The following is a 24,465-nucleotide window of genomic DNA, read 5'->3' as shown; positions in this document are numbered from 1 at the left end:
AGCCTGGAGAAGAGGAGGCTGAGGGGGGACCTCATCGCAGTCTACAACTTCCTCGTGAGGGGGAGTGGAGAGGCAGGCGACCTATTCTCCGTAAACACCAGTGACAGGACCTGTGGGAATGGTGTTAAGTTTAGGCAGGGGAAGTTTAGGCTGGACATCGGGAAGAGGTTCTGCACCGAGAGGGTGGTCGCACACTGGAACAGGCTCCCCAGTGAAGTAGTCACTGCACCAACCCTGTCTGAATTTAAGAAGAGATTGGACTGTGCACTTAGTCACATGGTCTGAAATTTTGGGCAGACCTGTGCGGTGCCAGGAGTTGGACTTGATGATCCTTATGGGTCCCTTCCAACTTGGGATATTCTATGATTCTATGATACTAAATATCAAGGTATATAAAATTCATTAACTTCTAAAGAAAAAAAGGTACTTGATTTCTGTGGCTAAATGGAATAGCATCATTTCCTGTAGACTGAGGATTTTTTATGTTTTTTTTTATATTTTTAAGAGTTCTAAAGTATTTCTGGTATACATGAGATTTCTGGCTTTAAATCTCTGTATTCCACTTTCGGTAATCCTAGATACTTAAACATCTACCCTCCAAGGAAATGCATTTGAAATGTACTCAGTATTGTATCTCAGTACAACGGTCTTTGGAGTTTAAAATAAAAATTCACTGTAGTATAACCCGGTATTGTGGGGGAAATGTGTATGCAAATAGCTTTTTGTAATTGTTCATGAAGCTTTTAGACATATATCCCCTCATGTACCTGTGGATTTCATTGCAGTGTGTGATGATATTGTTTATTCAGGTTACATATTAGCATTCTTTACACTTCACTACTTCTCTAGACATCTGGGACTTTGTATAATTGGTTCTGTAAACTTATTTCACTTGCCTGCATTCAAGAAATGGTTCTCTATAATGTATTGTCACATTTTACTGTGGAACAAAGTGAAGTCATATGACAGATTCCTGCAGTTTGCAGAAGTTTACCTCTTGCTATCTCAAGGCAAGTCATATCGGAATGCAGAATCTAATGCTAGAAGTTTTTTAAGTTGACATGCCAGTAGTGATGTCCAAAATTATTTTGCTGATGAACAGTGAGATGAATGTTCTTCTGTTTCATTGATCAACTCCAGTGAAATTATCTGTGGTTTCAACATCTAATAAGGTTTGAACATACCTAGCTTTAACCTTTTACATGTAATAAGAAAATACTATATTGGTCAGAAGAGATTCTTTGGCTTATGTAAAAGTCTGGGCAAACAAGTTCCTCACCACCTTTCCACTTGTCCTTTGATTTATTTGGAACTAGTTGTTCTGGGATGATTTGCATGCTGGCTGCAGAAGAACTGAATGACATTCTTATTTGAATAGTTGTCCTCAGTAATAGTTCCGGATTTCAGTGAGGTACTGAACAGAAGACCAGAGCATTGCTTGACAACAACAAAAAAAAATAAGGTCAGGCATTTGAGTTGTAGTCTATTATTATTATTATTATTATTTTATTATTATTTTTTTTAATATCTGCTGGAAATGACTGGAAAGAGCTTTTTCACAGGATGACTAATGCCGTAAACTATGTGATGTAGTCATGAAAGAAAAAGTAAATGCAGTTCTAAAATATATCAACAGAGATATAGCTAGGAGAATTGGGAAAGAACAAATACTATTTTTCCCAGGCAATGCTGATGTCTCGTTTGGGATACTGCATAAAATGGTTGTGCTTTCAAGAGTAAAGAGAAAAAAAAAAAGGCACAAGGGTGACCAGGGAAGTAGATAGGAATATAGCTGTCGTGTGCAATGGGAAAGAAGGAATTTAGTATTTCTTTAGAAATGCTGGGTGGGAAGAGAGGTTACAGTTAGAAAGAGAGACAGAAATGGAGTTAGTGCGGTGCCATGAACTGGGCCTGAGTTCGTTTAGATGAGATATAGGCAGAGAAACAAGATCTGGAAAATCTTCCAAAGGGATTTGTGGCATCAATAGTGTAACTAAATCCACAAAAGGAAATGTACAAAGGGACTGAAATGCAAATCATGTCTAGTCATGTCAGTAGAAGTCAGAAGTCAGTAAAAAAAAAAAAAAAAAAAAAAGAATAAAGAGTTTTAGACTGTTGCATAGGGATATCTTGTAGCTCCCATAAACTCAGTTTAACTGCATCTCAAAGAATTCTGATCTTGGCTGAGTGGTATCTGCCCTGGTGTGCTTGGGTCTGGGTTCCCTTTGGGTCCAGGCTCCTCTTGGGTCCACTGGCATAGGTACAAGTTATGATAATTGCCACTGAACTGACAGTGCTAATGAGCAAGTTTCAAACAGCTGCATTGTATGCATCTCAAGATATACTATTCTTGTGTTACAAAATTAGTGCATTGTTTTCCCCATGAAGAAATTTTAAGATTTATTTCTCCATTTTTTTTGGCATTATTTTCTTTACCATCATAATTAAATCCCCAAATTTGTTTCTGTTATTAACTACTTTATTTTATAAAAGCATCCAAGCTAAGACTACCATCTAAAGAAAATAGGTTTGTCAACAATAGTTTGCTCAACAAATACATTTGGGATTTTAAGAGTACGTTGACTTACTCTAAAATGTAATTGTTCCAACTTCTCGAGAAGAATCCATGGCCGTCAGGCTGTTTATCAGGGACTACATATCCCCCATAATAACCCACCAGAAAAAGTGAAAGTCTGTGATTTCCCTACAATCAGAAAGTACATATTTTACCTTTGAGCATTTTGGTTTTAATAAAATTAAGTATGGCACCAACAAGATTATCATGAGGTAATTGGTCCCAAGGGATTAGAAGTATTTGGCTACAGGTTGTACATGTAACAATCCAGAAAGTAAATGATAGTAATTACTTCATAATAAAACTCCGTATAGCTACACTTTATATTCCAAGTAGCTTGAGGTTAGCAAAATGACTTCAGATACTTTCAGCAAGTTTGTTATTTATTTAACTTTAAGGTTATTTCTTTAAATATAAGTTTGATGGATTGAAATGAAAAAATTTCAATATACCTGAATTCTGTTCTACATCTTCAGTGCTGTTTTCTAAACAAAATGTTTGTCTTATATTGTGTGAGTAATTCTATTTTATACAAGATAAGTTCTGCAGGTGTCTTGTGTCTTACACGAGTGTTCTGTGGTTATTTCTAAAGACACAGTACACTGAGATTTTAAGCAATCCAAAGAGTTAGCATGCATTACTTGTGAAAGCTGAAACAGGTAGGAGAGATCTATTAGATAGCTTTAAATACTTTAGCTTTTTACCCTGAGCTTTAGACATCTTTTTTCTTTAGTTAATACTATTTTGCTCATCATACCTATGTAGCTTCAAGTGCTGACAATACAACTTTCTGCACTAGAAGTTCCTTACATCACATAGACTAGCAGATGTATAGTAGCCTGACAGTGGGGAGTGAAAAACACCTAGGGACTTAAAAATTGAAAAGGGTAATTTATAGCTCACTTGATGAAGCAAGTAGTTCCAGCTCTGCCTACGTGAGCTGGGAAAGAAAAGGACATATTTAAGCTCTACATATGTCACGTTTCGTTTCCATGTATCAGAAGAACTGCAGTAATGGTGAGTTAAGGAGCAAATGTCCCTAACCTGTTCCTGTTTGGTCATCTGTGTTCTACTCAGAACTGGTAAGAGCTGTCTGTGTTCTCTGCATCTTCATGGCCTATAAATGGAATAATCTCAAAATGTCATTTAAAAAAAAAAAAAAAAGTCTTTGTGTTTCTGGTACTCTTCTCACATAAATGAAGTTATACAGTAAAAGGCTTTGATCACTTGAGTAAGGATGAGCAAAATAATCTCTGTGCTCAGAGTAAAAGGCTTAAGTATTAAAGCAGATATTCAGTGCCATAGGGTGAAGATTTTTAGGATGTAGTGATTCAACAGCATGACTAAATGCTTACCAACCCTACCCCCAGCTCTGTTTTTGCTTTCTTTGTGTGAAAGAGATTTGATACCCTTTTGATAATGACCCCACTTGGGAATTTGTAGGAATCTCTTGAGATAAGTATTGCTGGTGAAATTTTGAAAATGGCTTGTGAGATGCTGATACTGCTAACAAATTCACGTGGCTAAATGAAATGGCTAGTAAGTGCCTTTTCATCACTAAAATTCAGTGGAATTAGAAGTTTTTATAACCAGTACTGCTACATAAGCCTGCAAAATGGTATAGTTCTGCATCATATCATGTTTTTGATTCCATTGCATGACAGTACTTCTATAGTCTTTACTAATCTTCGTGTTTCTGCAAATCTCACAAGAAGTATTTCCCATGACTCTATCAATTCTGTCCATCTATTTGATAGGACACTGTTCAACTCTGTAGAGGATGGCACTACTCTACAGGAGTAACTGTGAGTAATTACACTTCTCCACCTTATCGTTTTGTCAGAAATAAAATACTTATCTCACTGCACTTCTTTGTGACTAAAGGAACAAGTGAATCTTACATTTTTAAGCAGAACTGAAGAGTAAAACTTTCTCCTTTACTCTGGTGTAAGGCCTACAAATATACAGGAATTTGAGTTACGTTTCCTTTTTTCTTTCTGAAAATGTGGGCTGAAACCTTGGTTTACCGTCTAAAAATTACATGTGTGAGAGTACAACTGAACAGTGTTTTCTAGCACAGTAATGACCTAAGTTGCACAGTCATTAGTTATTTCCATCACAGACATATATTATGCCATCAGTACAAAAGCAGGCTGTCTTCATAACTCCAGGAATTCAAACATCAGCCACCCAAAACTAATAGCCTGTCATTACATTTCTGTTTACCAGAGAACAAAATTTTGTTCTTGCTGATTTGAAAAGGTTCCCTGGAGTAAATGCTTCTATAACATACATAAATCATATCCTCCATCAAGTAACCTAATGATGCTTTGGGGGTGGCATCATTAGGCTTTCACATAATATTTTGCCTGACAAGGGATGAAAACTCTCTTCTAATTACCAAGGAACCGAATAACAGGGACAGATAAATAACATTAAATGAGACTTTCTTATCTTTTCCTGGAAAACAAACAAAGAAAACAAAGCACACCTTTCCAGGGTCTGATACTACTAAAATCCCAGTCCCAATGAGTATGCTCTCACTTTCAGAAGGGAGAGAACTGTTTGTTTGGCTTTTTTTGCCTTTTTTTTTTTTAATCACTTTTTTTGGCATTCTTGCTGTGTCATAGGTACAGCAGATAAAAGGTTTGGCATTGGTCACTGGGAGTAGATCACTGATTTATTTTTTTCATGCTTCTTGAAAATCTCATAAATGCATTGATCAAAATCTGTCTGATTTTATGCATACTGCACCTACAATATTTTTTCATTTAAAACACTTTGTCTTTCATTTTAGATTGGTATGCGGTGTCTTTCCTTTCAAAAAAAAATGGAGTGGGAGACATTAATTTTTTCCATATTTTACTCCTTATAAATCAAAATACCAAACATTAAGTGCTTTTAAAACAACCTGAAGTGATAATCCATATAATATATATATATACACATAAATTACTTACATAGTAACAAACTGTTAGATAAGTGCTACTGACAGAGAACAGAAACTGAAATTTGCATGCCAAAAATTATGATTTTTCAAGTTGACTCACAGAAATATGGTTGCTAGTGTTGTTATTTCTGCTCTAGCAAGGGAGAACAATGAAAGGTCCCTTGATTGCTTTAAGCTGCACTGGGGAAGGAATATTACCTTGTAGGAAGGATGACTGTACATTCTGCCGCCTCCTTTGACTAATCTGGCTTGGAGTTGGTAGAAGAAACATTTTCTTAGCAGCTACCCACATAAGCAGAGTCCAGCATCCCATGAAAATCCTGGCTAAATTACCTAGCTTAAGAAAGCAAAATTGTGAATGAACAAACGTCAGATTGCAGTTTCCAGGACGCCACTTTGTATAGACTGACTGGATTCCCTCACATAGAGATGGGGCATCAGGAGGGATGAAAGTTTGTGTTAAGGATGTGGATCTCATAACTGGAGAATGTGTCTATATGGGTAATGAATTAGCTCCATATTTATAGTCTTCCAAGTTGAACATAAGTTTACCGGTGCTGAAACATATTTCTATTTCACCATCACATTGTTAATTTTTTTCTTCTCTCTTCACAATGTCTTGAACTCCACACTATATTCTCTGTTCAGGGTTTGCACAAATTTAGCATTCTGATTTTCTAAAGTAGATTTTGGATTAAAGCTCTGCTAAAAGCAAGGTAGGCAACTCACATCGAGATAAATCTTTGTCCTATCTGTAAGCCATGTAGTCCAGGCACTAAAATCAACAATCACAGCATGAATCATTTTCAACAGTGTGCCTGACTGAGGTGATTTCCAGACATTGCTAACTTCCACATGCATACTTCTATGTGTATACATGTACATCAGTCCCAACTAGTTTTATGAAATCAGAATCATAGTCCATTAGCCTACAATGACAGCCATTCATTGTTTGTTACCCTCTACTCTACCAGTTCTCAATCTTTAATTATAAAATTAATGAAATCACTGACATTTAAATGTCTTTTCATCCATACTCCAGATAATTACCTGTATATACTTTAATGATTTCCTCGTACACTTCAGGCAGTTCAAGACATAAGCAGCTTGTCTGTCTTCTAATACCTTTTGTGGAAACATACATCTTAGAGCTATTTGTGTCAAAGTATATTTTGGCTGCATCATTGTCTTCCATAATTCTGAAGTATACCATAACGTTTCCTAATATTATAATATTGGAATATCTGAGACTAAGTTAGGTATTCAAAAAAAAAAAAAAAAATCCTTAATATTGCTTTTTTTTTTTTGAACAGTAGCTTTCATTGAATAGTAGCTTTCATTGAAATTGCTTATCTGTATCAACATAGTGTCGTATGTCTTCAAGCCCAGAAAGAAAATTTTAGGTTCTTGTTGAGAGAACATAAAGGATTTTAGATAGCTCCATGTAGACTCTAGTATTAAACAGAAGCTCTGTAGGTATTTTGAGGACTGTAAATTTGGGTGTGAGTCTTTGTTCTGCCAGAAGGCGTATAATTTTGTGTGCGCGCGCTCTAGGAGCCTTCATGAATAACAAATTGTGTTATTTTTTTTCATTGCATGACTTATTCCATTCCTTCTTGTGTCTTTGTTGTTATTTGCCCATGTTTGCCATGGATGATTTACCAGGCTGCAGAAAATGTTGCTTTAGATAACCACATCATTAAAATTTGAACAAAATAAGAATGAGGTTTAGAACTGTGGCACTGTTCTTAATGCTTAATATAACAGGTGCTTTTCTAGACTGCAGATTAGTACTAGGTAACATAATTTCTTTAATATCACTATTTGTTTTTTATTTCTTGTAGAGAAAATACAGATATAGTATGTAAGAACCATTTATTTGGGGGTTCATTTATCTCATAGCTTTGCTACTTTAAATGGACTAGTGTGACCAGGCTGGAAGCCAGGTAGATCACATTATTTTGCTTCCTTTACAAGAACATTCTTTTTGTACAACTTAAGTCTAATGGTTGATAATCACAACTGTGACAGCTTTAAAGATCATTCTTTCATGGTCAATATTGTACATTAAATTTTGTTCTACCACTACAAGTAGAAGCTAAGGTTTCTTATTTTGCAGTTTCCATTCCACTTATTTTCAAATCACATAAACCAAAGTGTTGGATATGCCTGTTTGTTTTTCTTTTAATTTCAAGTACAAAGCTCATTAAATCTATATTGATTCTATTAAATTCACAACAGGGATAATACAGGTTTGATATCTAGTAGAGAAGACTGTTTCCATAATAGACTAATAGCTAACACCCATTCAATTCTCATGATCCAAAAGCATCTGCATGATTGTAATATTTTTTCCCTATGAGTTTTAAACAGGTAGTTAAAGACCTAAGTTCAAAATATCATTGCCAGTCTCTTGAGCCATGACGGTTCCTCACACTAAATAAATAAATAAATAAAATAGTGTCATCATATGTCTTGGTATTAGTGTATGATATCTATAATGAAAAAGGCCTTCCTTAGATTATTAGCTGACAAGAATCAAAAACTGAAACAAGATTCAAAAACTTCTTTGATCCTTCAGATGGAAAGAGGTAATGATGAAGGGGTTTACTTACATATTGGCACATAATCACATGACTTTTTTTTTTTTTTTTTTTTTGCATTTCACATTCCGTTGGCTGATGTAAAGAAGTATGCTGACATTTCTGAAGTACTTTAAAGCTATAAAATGTTCTACAAATGTGTTTTAACTGGTGTCAAACTAACCATTTTATACTGATGGACTGTTTCATATTTTCTCATACTTCATATCTTCTCATACTGAAGGTGAGTTTTTTGTGGTTTTGGATCCCTTTGAAACATTTGTTTTTCGTTTTGAAGTTTTCTCAGTTTCATCTGCACCAAGGTCATGGGTTTGGGGGGCTCTGAATTTTCAGAAGTTTCAGAATTTTTCAGTGAAGGGTCATTCTGAGTTTCATGAAAATGGGTTAAAAAATACTTTTTCTAATACTTTTTCTATTGTCATGTCTTAGACTTGTGGCTGAAATCTGGGGTGTTACAGGTTTGGTTCTATTATTTCACTAGTTCAAAGCTCTCTAAATCATTTCTACAGGAGATGCAGTCCCAGCTGCAATGCAAGCCTCTCCATTACCATGCTTTCTCATTGCTAGGGTAATCAGTTGGATGTAGTACTTACTCCTTTTGGAAAATCTGTGTATGGAACTAATCATTCTTCAAATAAATATAACAATATAGCCAGTAACATGGTTTTCACAAATTGAGCAGGAAGGGTGAAGTTTGCACAATTTCCCATACAAAATCTTTCTGTTACTTTGGGAATAATCAGACCCATGTAATGCCTCACAGCTAGAGCTATAGTATTTTCTAGGCTAGAGACATAATGAGCCAATAGCATACTACAGTGTTTGGACTTTTCCTTTATACTTCAGAAAAACAGAGATGAAAAAGCACAGAGGTTAAAAACTTTTTTTTTTCCTGTTCCTTAGTTGTTGAAAAATACAAAAGATCACAACTGAAAGCTAAACTGCCAGGCTGATCCCTAGGAAAGAAAGGCTGTTTCCTGTCTTCTGTCCTAGAGAAGCTTAGACAATTGAGGAAAACAGTCCAGTACTATCTGCAGCACAAAGTGATAGAGTGAAAAGTTGTTAAGAAAAAGATGCAAGTTTCTGATGTTGTTGATGTGTGTATTTCACTGTTAAAGTTCAGAGAGCTGTCAGTGCTGTGGATTTTTTAACAATAAATCCTCTTATTCCAAGAGCAAATTTCCTAGGTGTTTCTGTAATAAGGATTATTTCTGAGTTTTGATCAAAATCTTTAGACTGAGTTATTCAGCTTCATGTTACATTAGCTTCATGTTCAGGTTTTGGAAGTGTTTGCCATCTTACATGCTACATGACTCTACACAACTCATGCTTACATGAGTTCTTTGTGTCAGAAATATATGATGACATATAGCAGTCAGCCAGCTCTTTATTCTTTAAAAAAACAGTTGTAATTTAGGTATGACCAAGAGACTATCATAATGGAATTTCTGAAAGATCTCCTTATCCTAAGGAACTTATCCTTGGTATACCTATGCCTACTTTAAAGAAAATCAGAGAAATATTCATCCGTTAGAAGACGTACTCTCACTGACTTCATTTCCATTGCTCTTTTGGGTAGACATGTTTTGGGCTGAGAAGGACAGATACATCTCAGATATATTTTTTCCATCTCAGCCTGCTGTATGTCTAGAAGTACGAAATATGACTTTCAGTGTTTCTTAGTTGTTAGGGATCCCTTGACACAGAACAGTGTGTTTATGTTATTGAGGTAAAGTAGGGCAAAGTTGAAAGTGCATAACTCTGCTTTACACTTCTTGTCCTATGTATTGTAAATTAATGTGATGAGCTAATGTTAATTTTATTTTTATTTTTTCCAAGTACCAAGTTTGATCATATTTCAAGCATAAAAAATATACAAAAGCCTTTCACAGGCAAACATGAAACATGCACGTACTGTGAATCATAAATGAATGTTCTTATCTGACTCAATCACAATCCATTTCCATGTTTATAGACTTGCTGCTAAAAATGATGACTCCTGAAATGTCATTTTTAGACTGCAATCTGTAGACTTAAGTTGGAAAGTCATTACATCATTTTTTGATCTTACACACACAAAAAAAAGTCAAGGTAAAAGAAGGAAAGAGAAGAGTTGGAAGGTGAAAATAGTTTTTCATAGGATGCTGCATTTTCTTAGAATTCTGTGTAGCTGTAATTACATAAGGTGGATTTTAGAAGTTTATACTTTAAAATATAATTGTATTATTCTCTTCTTCTGTTTTCCCTGCTTGTTATGAGATGACAGGTAAACATCAGAACAGCTGTTTGAATGCCTAATCAAAATAGTCAAACTACTACAATAGAAAAGAAAGATGCAAAATGTTTTTAATAGCATGTCATATCTTTCTCTTTGTATCTGTATTGCATCAGAGTTCTATTAACTGGTGGGACATAATCTTTCAAGCTTTCACTATAGGCCTAATTTTTTATTGGGAGGATTCTGTAATACTAGCGCACATGGAATGTATTCCCATATAAAAATAGACTCTGATCTGCTGATCCAAATTACCCCCATCTATGCTTGTAGCATTCAAATGATGTTAATGGAATTGCTCAAGTAAAGACTTCTCATGGGGCACCTGGGAGCACTAGTCTGTATTTTGTGGGGAGATTAAAAATATCATTTTGTCAGTATTGCTTAATATGTAAAACATGTTATGTAAAACCCAGTGCTCAGGGGAACAACATAAATTTCCCTTTTATATTCCCATTATGCCAGGAGCTTTGCCAACTCATAAGCAAAAGTACTCTCTTCGATGTTCTTTGAATATAAAACACACATTATACTTGAAAAAAAAAAAAAAGTCATCTTTGGAGTTGTGTGACCTATTGGTTCGAGTGTTTAATTTGTGGGAGGAAAAAACAAACAAACAAACAAAGAAAAACACCTTGAAAGGCAAAATAAATAAATACAATCCTCCTTTTCTGTTAGGAGTTTGGGTCTTCATCAGACCCTAGCATGTCTGGGAGTCTTTTGCATTCTAAACTAGTGGTTGATTTAGTTTTCCCTACCCACTCCAGATTTTTGAGACAATATTAAGAGATTAAATGTCATGGGAGAAAAATAAGGTATTTTCATAATCAAAAATAGGTCACTGTGAATTGATTAGCAAGAAAGAGAGAAAAGACTTGAAAAAAATCTAGAAATGAATATTTCCCAACTCTTTAATCTTCTGAATATGTAAACATATAAAATACATATTTATATAAATATATAAGCAGAAGAAAATTATCAACAAATGTACTCACACCCAATTTAAGAGTTAGTTGAAAGAAATTAGATTTTTTTTTTTTTTTTTTTTTACTATCTGAGAATCATTTTCAGGATATTTATTATTCTGAATCCAGGTTTATGAACTTCAGATTTTTGTATTTCGTAATCATTTAGAAATATTCTTCAGTTGAACTGCAAAAAAATATTTGAACGTCGAGGTTACCACTGATTAATCTAATTAAGTTTCCTTTTAAACAGATCTCATGTTCTTTCAACTCTAAAACTTGTGGCACAACATAAAACATTCTCTGTAGATTATGCAAGGTCCATAGCCAACTGCACTGGATTAATTTTTACTTGGGTTTTCCAAGTAGTATGCAAGTCCGCAGCTGGCCAGTTGTGCAGCCACAGGCATAGTGACATAGAATCTAAAATTTGTTTACTAACAGTAATTTACTAACAGTAAAAATGCACTAACAGTAAAAGTACAGCGTTCATGCAGATATTCATAGAGAAATTTCCCAACCTTAATTAAGCAGTTGTTACTTTTTAACACTGCACGTGGGAAGATAACTTGTTTTAAAGAATCTAGACTTTTTTTTTAAGTCACTGTTTTCTGGGTTTATGGCAACACTCAGATGTAGTGCAATGAACATGATTTAGGAACTCAAATGGATGCATGGAGAAAGATGCGTGAGGAACAATTTTTGTATGTGTAGTGGTAGGAACAGAGAATGGAGTGGAACTGAGATCAATTTTTCAAGCCCATTTATAGTTTCTGAAGTCCTAAAAAAACATCTGTTGTAAACATGAATGGTTGCTTGCTGACTGAAAACAGGAGGAGGCCTTGCTGTTAATCATCTGTACTTCTGTCAGCAATCACTACAGTCAACATGAGTGACTGAAGCACTTTCCAGTTGTGGGAGAAACACAATGGCAAAGCATAAAAAAGAAAGCATGGGCATCTTACCAAGAAGTGAGAAGTGTTTTCACAACGCACAGAGAAAGCCTTTCAAAGGTTTCTATCCATTTGGATGAGGTGAATGTCTAGTGAGCAAGCAGATGTCAGAATAAAATAAAATTTGTGAATTTTAATTGAACTGTTACTCTGGAGACAGGGAATGGTACAACATTTGTTTACAGATTCATGTAAAAGGATTTCCAAACCATTCTCCAAGCGCAGTTCAGGCATAATTTATATGTTCACAGGGTTGTTTTTAAATCCTATCACTTTCTGAAATAACAATTTTTAAAAGGAAAAAGCTGCCACTCTTCCTATATTTATTGTCATTTCTTGTAAACATGCTATGTCTTGATAAAAGGAACATCACCACAGTTCACAACAGTAAGTTCAAAATGAAGTGTTATACCGCCATTTCCCTGTACAAAACAGAAACTAATGTTGATGCTGAAACTTGATGTGAAGGAAGGACAGGTGTTGCATGGTGAGGCAAGAGAGTGTCAAACACTAGCAGGAAATGGCAGCAATATTTAACACTAGTTTCTAGCTCACGCCAAGTCTCCTCAGGCATGAAAACTGTTGACTAGGACGGGGAAATTTGCTGGTAGTCATCTGTCTGGTATTAAAAGCAAGAACGTGATTAAAAGTCAGCTTTACTTTTTTCTAAAGGCTGTTTTGCAGTTTTCTACTCCTGGACTTCTCCGGAAACTAAATTTGAGAATCTTGTCTATCTTGTTGCTAGCATTCCTTTTCCAGCTGATTAAGGATGTGGTGCTATATATTCAGGTTTTCACTATGGAGTATGATGATTTCAGGATCAGATTATAAACAAAAAGCCTATACTAAAAAAGTTTTATGAAGTCATATTTTCTTATCCCAGTGATTTTTTCCACTAGGAAAAAAAAGTTCATAAATCTGATTATTAGCCAATGACGGCTTTCTACAGCAACATATGAGATGCGTTATGTTGCTTTGGATCTTTGGAATATTCTGATTTCAGATTCTTAGAATTAGGTATCCAAATGCTAATGATGTATCCCACTCCACATTTTTCTGTGTCCTTGTATGGAAGTATTCTGTAGATTGAAATTATTTTATTTATTAAATTCTCTTAATTTTTTGCTATTCACCATAACTATGTTAAAACATTCAATACAAACTGCTTTTTTTTGATCAGGAACATTACATAAAAATAAAAGTCTGATCATTTTTGAACACATCTACTGATAATTTATTTTCATTAGATTTTTTTAATATATTTGTATATAAAAAAAAGAGACGTTTTCTGCAAGTTATACTGTAATTAAGTTTCTCAACACAAAAAAGTACTTATCTCATTATTGTCTTTGAAAGACATTCGGTCCTTTACATTTTTCAAGTTGAGATAAAACTAGAAAAACAGCCTGTAGCATTCTTTATTGCAAATGTTCGTGATTAAATAAAACTGTATTTCCAAAAATAAAGTGTCATTATGCCATAAGCCTTATTCCTGCCTTGCATTACAATTAGTTGAATCAAACTAATACTCTGTTTCCCCAGAGATCAGCAATGGGGAAATGCATTTAGTTTGTTCCAAGTTCCCCCTTTCCAATCTGCTTGGGAAACAAAAATTGTGAAATTCTTTGACAGCCACAAAGCACTGGTTAATCAGAAGCGGATAAAGCATTTATGAGCTTTGGGTTTGTTTGTTTGTTTGTTTATTGTGTGTTTTTTGTTTGTTTGTTTGTTTTGGGCTTTTTATTGTTGTTCTGTTTTGTTGTTGTAGGGGAGGGTGGGACCCAACTTTTCAAATTTCAGTTGTGATAATTTCTTAAGGACTCACTTCTGTCCCCAGTGAGTGGAGGCTAGAAAGTAGTGGTTATCAAAAAGGTGTTTTGCTTGAGCTAGTATATTAGACATTGATCTAAGTCTATTAAAGCTTTACTGAATATAGAGTCTGGAGAAATTAGGACTATGGAGGTGGGGGGGGGTTATAAATTGAGGAGGGTGATGCATCCTGTAGTCTTGTTTTTGTGCGGAAAAATTTGAAGACATAATTACTCTTGCAGAAGATTCCTCTAAAAGAAATAATTACATTCAGAATGCTACATTAATACAGAGAAGTTGCCACTGTGAACAAGCTTCCAATAAGAATTAGGTGTTCTATAAAAATAAATTCCCTTTTCTTATAAATTGCATATTTGTTTAGATAAGGAGAAAGCAGAGATGACTGCATCTCAAAACCAATATTCTTGATAGTCCAGACAACGTATAACAGATTATTATGAAATTCACCTGAAGCAAGTAATTTTGCCAGGCCTGTTTTTAGTAGGTACTGCCTATGGCAGAGCAGTTGTTATACATCATCTTTTTTGTTATTGGTCATAATACAAACTTCCAAGTGTTACCTAAAGTTAAGTTATTTCAATTTTGAAAGTAACTGTGAGGGTTTGAGAGTTCCGTAAATACCTGAACATTAAATGCATTGCCTAAACATACTTAATATGGTGGGCTGACACATAATATATGCTTCAAATTCCTAGTACTCTTATTAAAACCAATCTTTTCAATCATGGAAGGTACACTGAATTTAAGACTTTGAACTTTTTCTTATAATTGTATTTTCTAGAGAAGTACATTTGCAATTTGCATTTGAACTGTAAGGCAACTGTGTTTATCCTATGATTGTTGTCATTTTGGGATTTCTGTAACTGAATGTTTAAAGCATCTTTGTAATGGTTATTGTGTCTTGAAAATTCAGTGATAATTTCCATTGGTATTTAAGCCAGTTAATTGCGTTCCTTAACAGTTCCATTAACTGCTTCAACAGTGACTGCTAAAAGATAATACATAAACGCTCACTGAGCCTTTAATTATGGCATAAATACCATTTCAATACATCAGAATATCATCTACATACCTTCTGCAAACTTCATTTCTTTAGCTACAAGCAGAGGTGGTCTTGTTGGGCTATCGCATCCCTGTAACTCTTGTGCTCACAGTTAACCTCTGACTGCATCGTTTTAAACATGAGTATAACTGCTTCATTACCAGAATGTTATATTCATCTGAAGTAAAGTAAAAAAGAGATAATAAAATGTGGGTTTTTCAACACAGTAATACAATTATTCCTCTATTTAAGTTTATTGCCCATTGACTGCCCTCTCTATGAGAACGTCAGATCCAAAACTATGTAATTCAGGGATTCCCATCTGGCAGTCTGAATTTCCGAGTGAGGAAATGAGTTATTTCTACTATAGAAGTTTGTCACAGGTAGAATTATATGAAGGATGTCCTGATTTGCGTTCAGGAAGTTTTCATGCTATCCATTAACAAGAACTCTGGAGAACAGCTGTTCACAACGGTGACCTCCTCCACTGAGTTTGTTTCCAATAGTACTTGTAGCAGGTGATTTTAACTTATACTGTATTTAAGGTGACAGCTGTCTATTCAGGTGATTCAAAGTCCCATGGTTTGCACTTCTTCATTCCCTAGTGTCCCCTTATGTCCTCACATGTGTCACAATCCTGTGCCGTTGGTTAACATTAGGTTCTACTTGTAAATTTTAACCGAAGAATGAAAGCAGTTTTCTTCAAGGTTATAGTAAAAATATAATGAAATTGAGCAATTTGTAAAAATGTTATGATACTCTATTTTCCAGCTTCAGGCAGCTTTAACAATTTCACTGTTCTGAACTCTTGTATATGTTCTCTCCCATTCAGAAAGCTGTTTTTTTGTTGTTGTTTGTTTGTTTTTTGGGGGTTGACATTTATTGTAAGAGGTACCCCACTCTGGTTAGAGTGCTGTGGCCTTCCACTGCCTTGGACAACATTCCTGTCTGGGAATGGGCTGGACTACTCTGCTGTAGTTTTGCTATTTAGGTTAGAAGACAACGTGTTTATTACAAAAACAGTATTGCCTTTTAAACCAGGAGATCTTGCTGAATAAAAGGAGGTGGAAGTCTCCACCAGGGTTTGCTTACGACATACTGTGTGACAGTACCTCCATGGGCTACCAGCGTATGTTCTCGTTTTCTCGTCTGGAGTTTGTAAGCTTTTCATGACAGTTGCTTATCATGTGCAAACCATCAACTCTGAGGATTCTGAACAGTCCAGAAATAATTCCTATTTTGTACTCAGTAGTATTTGTAATGTAAAGAGCAAATTAACATGTTTTGCGTGCTCACAACATTAATTGTTTTCTTATGGGTGGCATGTCTATTTTTTTTTTATTTTTTATTTTTTCCAGAGTACCAGTTCTATTCAACCATTTTTTTAAAATAAAATCACATAGCTAAATTGTCAGTGACTGTAGTACACCATGTGAGAGAAAGGCTCCTAAAACAGAGGCATATTTTCCCTCTACTGGGTTTGCAATTCTGCATTATATAATATGGTAAATTACAGAAGTTGTAACTAAATATTACATGATCCTGTGAAGAAGAAAATAATAATAATAATAATAATAATAATAATAATAATAATAATAATAATAATAATTCTGGTAGACTATAGCACTTCCCAAGGAAGGATCCTCAAATGTTATTTGTATCTCAGAAGATGTAAACTGGCTCAGCTGGGACAGAATTGACCTACCTCAGCCAGAAGGTATTTATTTGCCAGGGAAAATAGTACTGCTTCACTTCTATAGTATATAATTGTACATGATATTTGAATTAATTATATTGAAATATAACTAATGAGGTGACCTTAATTTACAGATTTTACATTGACCAAATTTAAAGTACACTGGAATAAAATTGTAAAACCTGACTTTATTGAGCATAGTTTTAGATTACGTAATCTAATAGTCATAGCGAATTTTCTGTGGAATTAAACAGCAGAACCATTTGCATTGCCATAAACAATTAACACTATATACATGTCCCTTCATGATGTGCTAAATACATCACAAAGCTTTTAGCTGTTGAGAATCTTTTTATATAAACTAATAGGTTTCTTAACAGGTTGGATTGGTGTTTTCTTGTTGTTTTGGGGGTTGCGCCTTTTTTTTTTTTTTTTTTTTTCCAAATAGAGAAGAAATACAGTTCACACAGAAGGACTTGATTTTTAAAGTGCTGTTTTCGAAACTCTGGTGTAGTAGGAAATAGGGAGGGCCATGTTAGCTTTTAATGTCCTGGGAAGTTAGGCACTGGTTAGCATTCAAAAAGTATTTCTAATCTAAAAAACAGCAGATTAAAATTTTTGCATTTGTTTTCTAAACCTAACATTTTTCAATTCCTTCTTTAATAACAAAATTGAGGGATGGCTTCTTTGGTGTTTTGGTGCAGCAAAGCAAGATCATCTTTGATATTCTTCACTTTTTTGAATTAATAAGACTTGTAATAAGCAGACACAATTACAGTGATGTCTCATAAGCACAATGTTCTTGAGACCAGGTTGATCTGTAGGGCATGGATAAAGCCTTTATTTGTTTGCTAAGTGAAAAGTACTACAAGTAAAAGGGGGAACTTTATTATTTAGCTCTGAATTTAAAACTTACAAAAACATTTTTTATGATGGCAGCTATTTCTAGATAATTTTAAAATGTCACAAATTGGATAAAGAAGCCACGTGACTCCTTAGCAAATTGGCAGACAATGTATCTTTTCTGTATAACTAAGCATTTGTTGGAGACAAGCAGTATAAAATACAGAAGTGTCTTTCTGATAGAACCTGTCTCTAATAGTCAGCAATTAAAAATGCTGCATCATTCAGATATAACCTTTCCAAATCCTGTCTCAACATGCCCTCTAATCTTTAAATATGTTAGTCATTTAATGTAGTGGGTCAGAGGATAATGTTAAACTCTAAATCAGTCTCTTCTCTAATCTTTCTAAACCTTTAAAGCCTTCTTTCAGAGAGAATCGAAATTACTAGAAGGATTTTATCAGCCATTCAGTGTCAGAATCTGCAGCAACAGGATGGACAGTTTCTTTCCATGTGCTTTTTGCTTATATTCATAAAAGAAGAAACAACTGTACCCTTTACTTTTCCAATCCAAGTGGTTTATACCCAATGAGAAAGTGAAAGACATATGTCGTGATCTCATTAGGCTTGTTTGCAATTTCTAACATCAGTTGCACATTTCTGAGCACCAGCTTCTAAACAACAGTGTTTCATTAGCAGCTTTCATTTTTAAGAGCTTAATTATTTAGAAATAGTGGTACATTAAATTAATTACATAAGCCTTATTATATACCTTTGTGAAAGAACCAAAACATATTTAATCTTAGATGGGTAGAAAAAGAATCACAGAAACTTTAACACTCCTCTTGTAAAGTACATGTGATATGGGCATTTCAGATGAGTGACCTAATTATCATGGAAGTTGAATATATGAAATCTAAATTGATTGTCTGATTTAACAAAAGTTAGGAAAGACTGTTCTAAATGACTTACCCACAGCTGCTTGATGACCCAGATCATTTAATTCTCAGTCTTGTGTTTAATGATATAGTATGCTTCATTCTTGTGTGAAAAATAAGTCTTTCATTACCATCAAGTTTCTACCACATGGTTTCTAATACTACCAGAAAAATTCAATAGTAATTCATATTGACAGAAGGAAATACAATAATGTTTGTTTCAAAAATCCAGTCTACCATGGTTCACAAGTGAAACTGAATAGAAATAAGGAATAAACATTTAAAAAAAAAAAAAAGTATTTCTTTTGATACCAGAAGTGATATTGCTGAAAAAGAATGGGCCAGATGGGACAAAAAGAATCGGGTTTCTGCCAGTCTTTCTTAGTTAAAATATAGGTGAATTTGACAGAAATGGTTTTGGTAAAACCCCTCTTAATAAAATCACTCCCACTCAAGATAACGAAAAAAATCTCACTCTTTCACCAAAGTTAATGGGGAAAAAAAAAGTCTCACTGAAATCAAATTGCCCTCTATTTTATCTGAAATTTTTGCACAGGGTAAGGAAAAGGCTATGAAAATCAAGAAATACAGAACAATGGTCTTCAAGCTGTCTGATAATGCCAATGAGAGGAATAGTGAGAACCTCTAATGGCAATAAATGTAGTCAAATGTTCTTTCAGTTGTTTGGTCTACTTTTATTCATTTACTCAAATTCTGTTAGCAGATGGACTAACTTAAAAATAACTTTTGTGATTAGCATTGAGATCTTGAAGAAGATGGGGCTGGGCTATTTCAGGGGAGGAAAGGTGTAAGACCTTTGAGGATACTTGAGAAGAAATTCCTTCTTTTGTAAGAGAAAGGGACTACAAATTATCTTGAAAATATAGCAGAGGACATAGAGAAGCATGGTTAATGTTGGCCATAGCAGACACCTGGGGCACCTCTAATCTGTTAATTATTTTGCCTCACTTACAGGACAAATTCACTTATTGCATCTTGTCAGAGGCTTTTCAATAATACATAATGAATTAACTAGAAGAAGGTTAACAAAACAGTATATATCAGCACATAAACCTTTTCCATTAAACGCTAATGACATGAATTGCCCCCTTTGCTTTTCTTTTAGAGATAAGGATAGAGTCATTAAAGTAATTTTAAATATTTTATCACCTTTAATGTACTCGTATAGACAAGACTTCATGATACAGTCTCAGACATAATTCCTAAATGAGCTCTTTCCTTCATAAAATTACTCATTAAGCTGTCTAGAAAGAGATGCATGACTGTCTGCTCAATGCAAGCATTGTCAAACCTCTGATGTGTTTTTTTATGTATAATAAAATAAAGTAGCCTAAACTATGTAGATAAAAACATAAATGACATTAAATTATAATTCCTGGAGCTAACTGAAAACCTGTTTTGTATTCTAAGGAAAAATAAGATTCTTGTTTTCATAGGTGATGGGTCCTCTCATTATTATTGACATGAGTGGCCAAGTGGCCACAGCAACTTGTCACCCTTTTGAAATGATAGAAGAAAATAGAGGGCAACTTTCCTCCCAGGTTCCCATATTCTGGACCTCATCAAAGCCATTCTCAATTTAGTTTTGTTACCTAAGACGTAACTCATGAGGTATTCTCTGTGGAGTAACTAACTGCTATTCAGATCACAGGTGCTACCTTGATAACTGAGAATTTTCTCCTCTTTTATAGGTTTTGTCACAATATGGCATATTGTGGAACAAATCACTCCTAACCTGTAGAAAGAGATCTATGTTATCTTGCTTTCCAATTGAATTCGTGTCTGAGATGGCTGGAAGGGCTAACCGCCTTCAAAAGTAATACTTAATTCAGCTAGGAAGACTAGCAGTACAGACTTCCTCATGTAAATAGTACTTTACACTTCCTCCCAGATGTCTCTGGGGACTTGTGAAATATGAATCTCACTTGGCTTTGAATGTTATGAATCTATTTTCTCAGGATAGTTTTGTGGGTAAAATGGGGGGTCAAAGCAGTTATAGGTCTCACCATATTAGAAAATACCTATCTTTCCATACCAAATTGCATGAAAATAGGTATTACATAAAAGAGTAATTTGTGAAAAGAAATGGCTAGTTTTGCCCTTCTGCAACATCTTGAAGAAAGAGTCTAATCAAGAGACAAGGCAGTGAAAATGGTTAGGCCTGAATGTCAGACCACTACAAATGTTTTCCCTTCAAAACAAAGTGGTTTAATTAAGTTCCACACTTCTTCATTTCTAATTCCTTCTCAATAAGCAGGACTGCTTTTCTCCTTATTAGTAGCACACCCATACTTCTTCTTTCCTGCCCTCTTATGTTCACTTGATACCATATGAACAAGATATTCATTTTTCGCATCTACAATACCTTTGTCCTTCAGGACATTGCAATATTGAAGTTAACCCTGTGCTTCCTCTCAGAGGAGTTACCAGATGAGTAAGGATCTGATAAATAACTGGCTGAGGTTATTAGTCCACTATGAAACTGGACAAAGGAAAAGGATGGAGAGCAAGGTAAATGCCACGTGTCATGCAAGTGGGATGAAGAATTAAGTACTGCTTTTCCAGGAATTGCAAAACCCACCTTTGTTGTGACTCCCAGGTAGCTGAAATGGAAATGCAACTGCAGCCCTTCTCTCCTTTTTGACCATCTTCCTTATCCACTAAAGGTATGAATCCAATTCAGCACTTGGCATTGTGAAGTCATAAGCTAGATAAATGCACAGTCTAATGGCCTACTGGTACTTGCTAAACATTAAACTGTAAGAATATTATGTCTTAATTTGAATTGTGTGCTCCATAAGCTGTCAACTAAAAAATAAAACCAAGGTCAACAGTCGCTGAGAAGTTGTGGAAGTAGTCCAGCATTAACTACTTGTTGGTAGTAAAGAACAGAGCAGTCTCTATCTAAACCACTCTTTTTGGAAGCATGTAGGGCAATACGCATCTGATATGTATGTGTTCTTTCTGTCAACTCTACTAACGCAGCTTGTTATATCTTCTACCCAGCAAGCACTGATTTGTGATGGATGTATGAGAATACCAGAGTGAACTTTTGGAAGACATCTTTCAAAGGGTTCTGGTTATGCATTTGAGTGAAGTAATGTGATTTCAAGACTTTTGTACATAGTATAATAGTAAAGCTTAAAAAAATCAAAGGCAGCTCAGGCAGAATGGAGAACATTCCCAAAGTATAGAACAGTAGCCAAATGAAAGAGCAACTCTTATTCCTACGAGAAGTGCTAGGCAGGCATATGAAGAAATTGAGATGGACAGGTGGAAATGTACTAGGGAGAAACATGATTTGAATGATCTTTCTATCAGGTACTCATACAAACAAAGGATATACATGGATATTTTTGCTTCATTTTCACACAGTTGCCCCTCCTGGAAGTGTTAGCATCCTCTGTTTCTAGGTTGTTGTGGATAAAGAAGCGAACACTTCGCCTGAAGCATGTATGTGCTAAATGGGGTACCATTAGCCTCCAGTGCTTTCAGGATTTTTGTGTTATTTTGAGAACAGAAATCTTACTTCTTGTTATTTTATTTTGTTTTCCAGATACCTTAATTAATATAAATTAGGTGGGAAAAAATAAAAAGTAAAATAAAACATTGAAAAATATGTAATAGGGACTAAACCATACTTCTGTCTTGAGTGATTAGGTGAAGGATTTAATTTCTTCTGTACCATATAGTTAATAAATTCCACTTTGTGAAGTTACTTTTCAAGCCTAAAAGCTTGATATATATGCATACAGTAATACTAAAAAATAATATGTATATAAAAATTGAACTATAGTTTGTGCAGCTGTTTTTCACTATTTCTGGGGAAACAGTGTTTTCAGTAGAACACAAAATACACTCAGGAAAGAAATTAAGTTACTTTTATATACTTTGATCAGTCCAAACGCTAGAGAAGTTAGGACTTTGGCTACCTTTCTGACCTATCCTTGGCAATCAATTTATGTTCTGCAGTCTCCAAGTACCTTAGTAAGTTCTAAACTGACTGGTAATTTCTAGATTCTTAAAGATAATTCTCTATAAGTGCTTGATTTTCTGTGTGTAAAGAATGCCTGTCACCTGGCAGAGAAGTCCATTTCAGGATTTGAAGTGAACAGGAGCAGTCAGCAGAGTCATCCTTAGGCTGTTGCCTAGAGCATTAGAATGAGCGCGGTAGTAATACTGACGCTAGGCTTTTGTGCTCATCTGTTGTGCCAGCTCTTCTCTGTTCATAGGGGACATCCCCATGTAGTATCACTACAGGATGCAACTAAGACATTGCAACTGCTCTTTCATGCTGCACTTTTGACTTTTCCTCCACTCCACACCTTCTCGTTTCCTATTCCTCCTCCCCTGCCCCCAGTGTGTCTTACAAGCATGGATTGAACCATGACAAGATATGGTCTGTTATGAGATCGTTTATAGCTGTCTAGGCTGAGCTCTGCCTATTTTTACATTTATGTATTTCTGAAGTTCTGTCCTCTCTATTTACAGGTATGGGATAAAACTTGGGCCATTTAATCAACTCATTCCCTCCCTGTCTGTGCCCTGCCAGAAGGTCTGCCATAGCATCATCTTTTTTTAAGGGATCAGTGAGAAGATAGACAGCGATCCTCGCTAACATCCACAGCCTCCTGAAACAGAATCAGAAGCCCTAGTAAGGTACTGTTTTATTAGATATCCATCTCCCCACCTTAAAATTCTCAATGGCCCACTCACAAAACTCATACTTCATTGATCCTGCTCCAGAGTGTTGTTCTGCTGCTGCAGCAAAACTTTGCAAAGCAAGACTTCCTCAAGAATGAGAAAAAGGTATTTTTTCCCTCATTCTTGAAGCAATGATCTTGAGCTGGTTCTCTTACTAGTGAATCTTGAAAAGAATTTCACATTCCTGACCCCAGCACCTTACAGTGCTAATTTCATTTAAGGACATTTGGGTTTCTAAAGAGATTCATAATTTTCTCTATTGAGAAAAAGAAATCCACACGCAGAGAAAAATTCAATCAAAATTTTTCAAGAACAAGATTTCTGTTGCACGTAATCTTCATCAGAGTATCTCATTAGATGGCTCAATAGAAGGCAGAACAGTCTTTAACCTTCTGCTGCACAGACTAAGTGATAAACCAGATGCAGGATTTCAAACGTTTTACTTAATCATGACTCATAATGAGTGTTTAATGATGGAAGAGGGAAGGGGAGAGACATTCATATTCTTTCCATTTCCTCTTTAAAATGGTTTCAACTGACCTTTCCTAAACGACCCACAGATTAGGTTCCTAATAACTTATAATTAATATGTTCCACATGATGCTCAACATATGAAATCTGATGTCTTCTTTCTAATACCCAGCAATTGTTATATTTAGTCACAGTTTATGAACTTGACTTAAGCAGTGTATGCAAGATCTAAAATTTGTTTTTGTAGAAGGTGCTACATAAGTGCAAAATACTATTGTAGAATAGATGAAGATACAAATTGGTGTTGAGTGTGCAGAGTGTATTCAAAATACTCTTTGGTATTACAGTAAGATTATTTTTAACAGATTTTTGCTTGAAGGGTATTAATGATTATTATGAACATCACTGCAAACTGTAGAGACTGAAATATCTCTTTCTTCATTGTTGCATGTTAAATTTAACAAAACGCACATTTACAAGGTGCTCATAATTTTTCAGTAACCACAATGTTTATTGCAAAATCATAGTTATAGTTTTGGGTGTATTTGATCTAAAAGTAGGTAAGTCTGTAACAGCAAAATTCTTTTTCAAGATTTAAG

At 34.9% G+C, this 24,465-nt stretch overlaps 2 long non-coding RNA genes across 3 annotated transcripts in view; one reads left to right on the top strand and one right to left on the bottom strand.

Annotated features, from left to right (window-relative positions):
- Positions 1 to 24,465, top strand: part of LOC121073881 — a 158,354-nt gene that overhangs the window by 44,479 nt on the left and 89,410 nt on the right. Inside the window, exon 3 of the long non-coding RNA XR_005821987.1 lies at positions 23,183 to 23,350. This is a non-coding gene — a long non-coding RNA (uncharacterized LOC121073881). The remainder of the gene's footprint in view (positions 1 to 23,182; positions 23,351 to 24,465) is intronic.
- LOC121073882 lies at positions 14,248 to 21,501 on the bottom strand. 2 transcript variants are annotated; one of them, XR_005821989.1, is made up of 4 exons: positions 21,273 to 21,319; positions 21,057 to 21,173; positions 18,705 to 18,773; positions 14,248 to 14,381 (listed from the first exon to the last, which is right to left on the bottom strand). It is a non-coding gene; the product is annotated as an uncharacterized LOC121073882 (long non-coding RNA). The 2 variants fall into 2 exon arrangements; XR_005821988.1 differs by lacking the exon at positions 21,057 to 21,173 and having other exon boundaries at positions 21,273 to 21,501.

This window comes from Cygnus olor, chromosome 8, assembly GCF_009769625.2.
Source record: "Cygnus olor isolate bCygOlo1 chromosome 8, bCygOlo1.pri.v2, whole genome shotgun sequence".
Classification (NCBI taxonomy): Eukaryota; Metazoa; Chordata; class Aves; order Anseriformes; family Anatidae; genus Cygnus; species Cygnus olor.
Note: the sequence above shows the minus strand (reverse complement) of the source record. Positions and strands in the feature narration are given on the sequence as shown.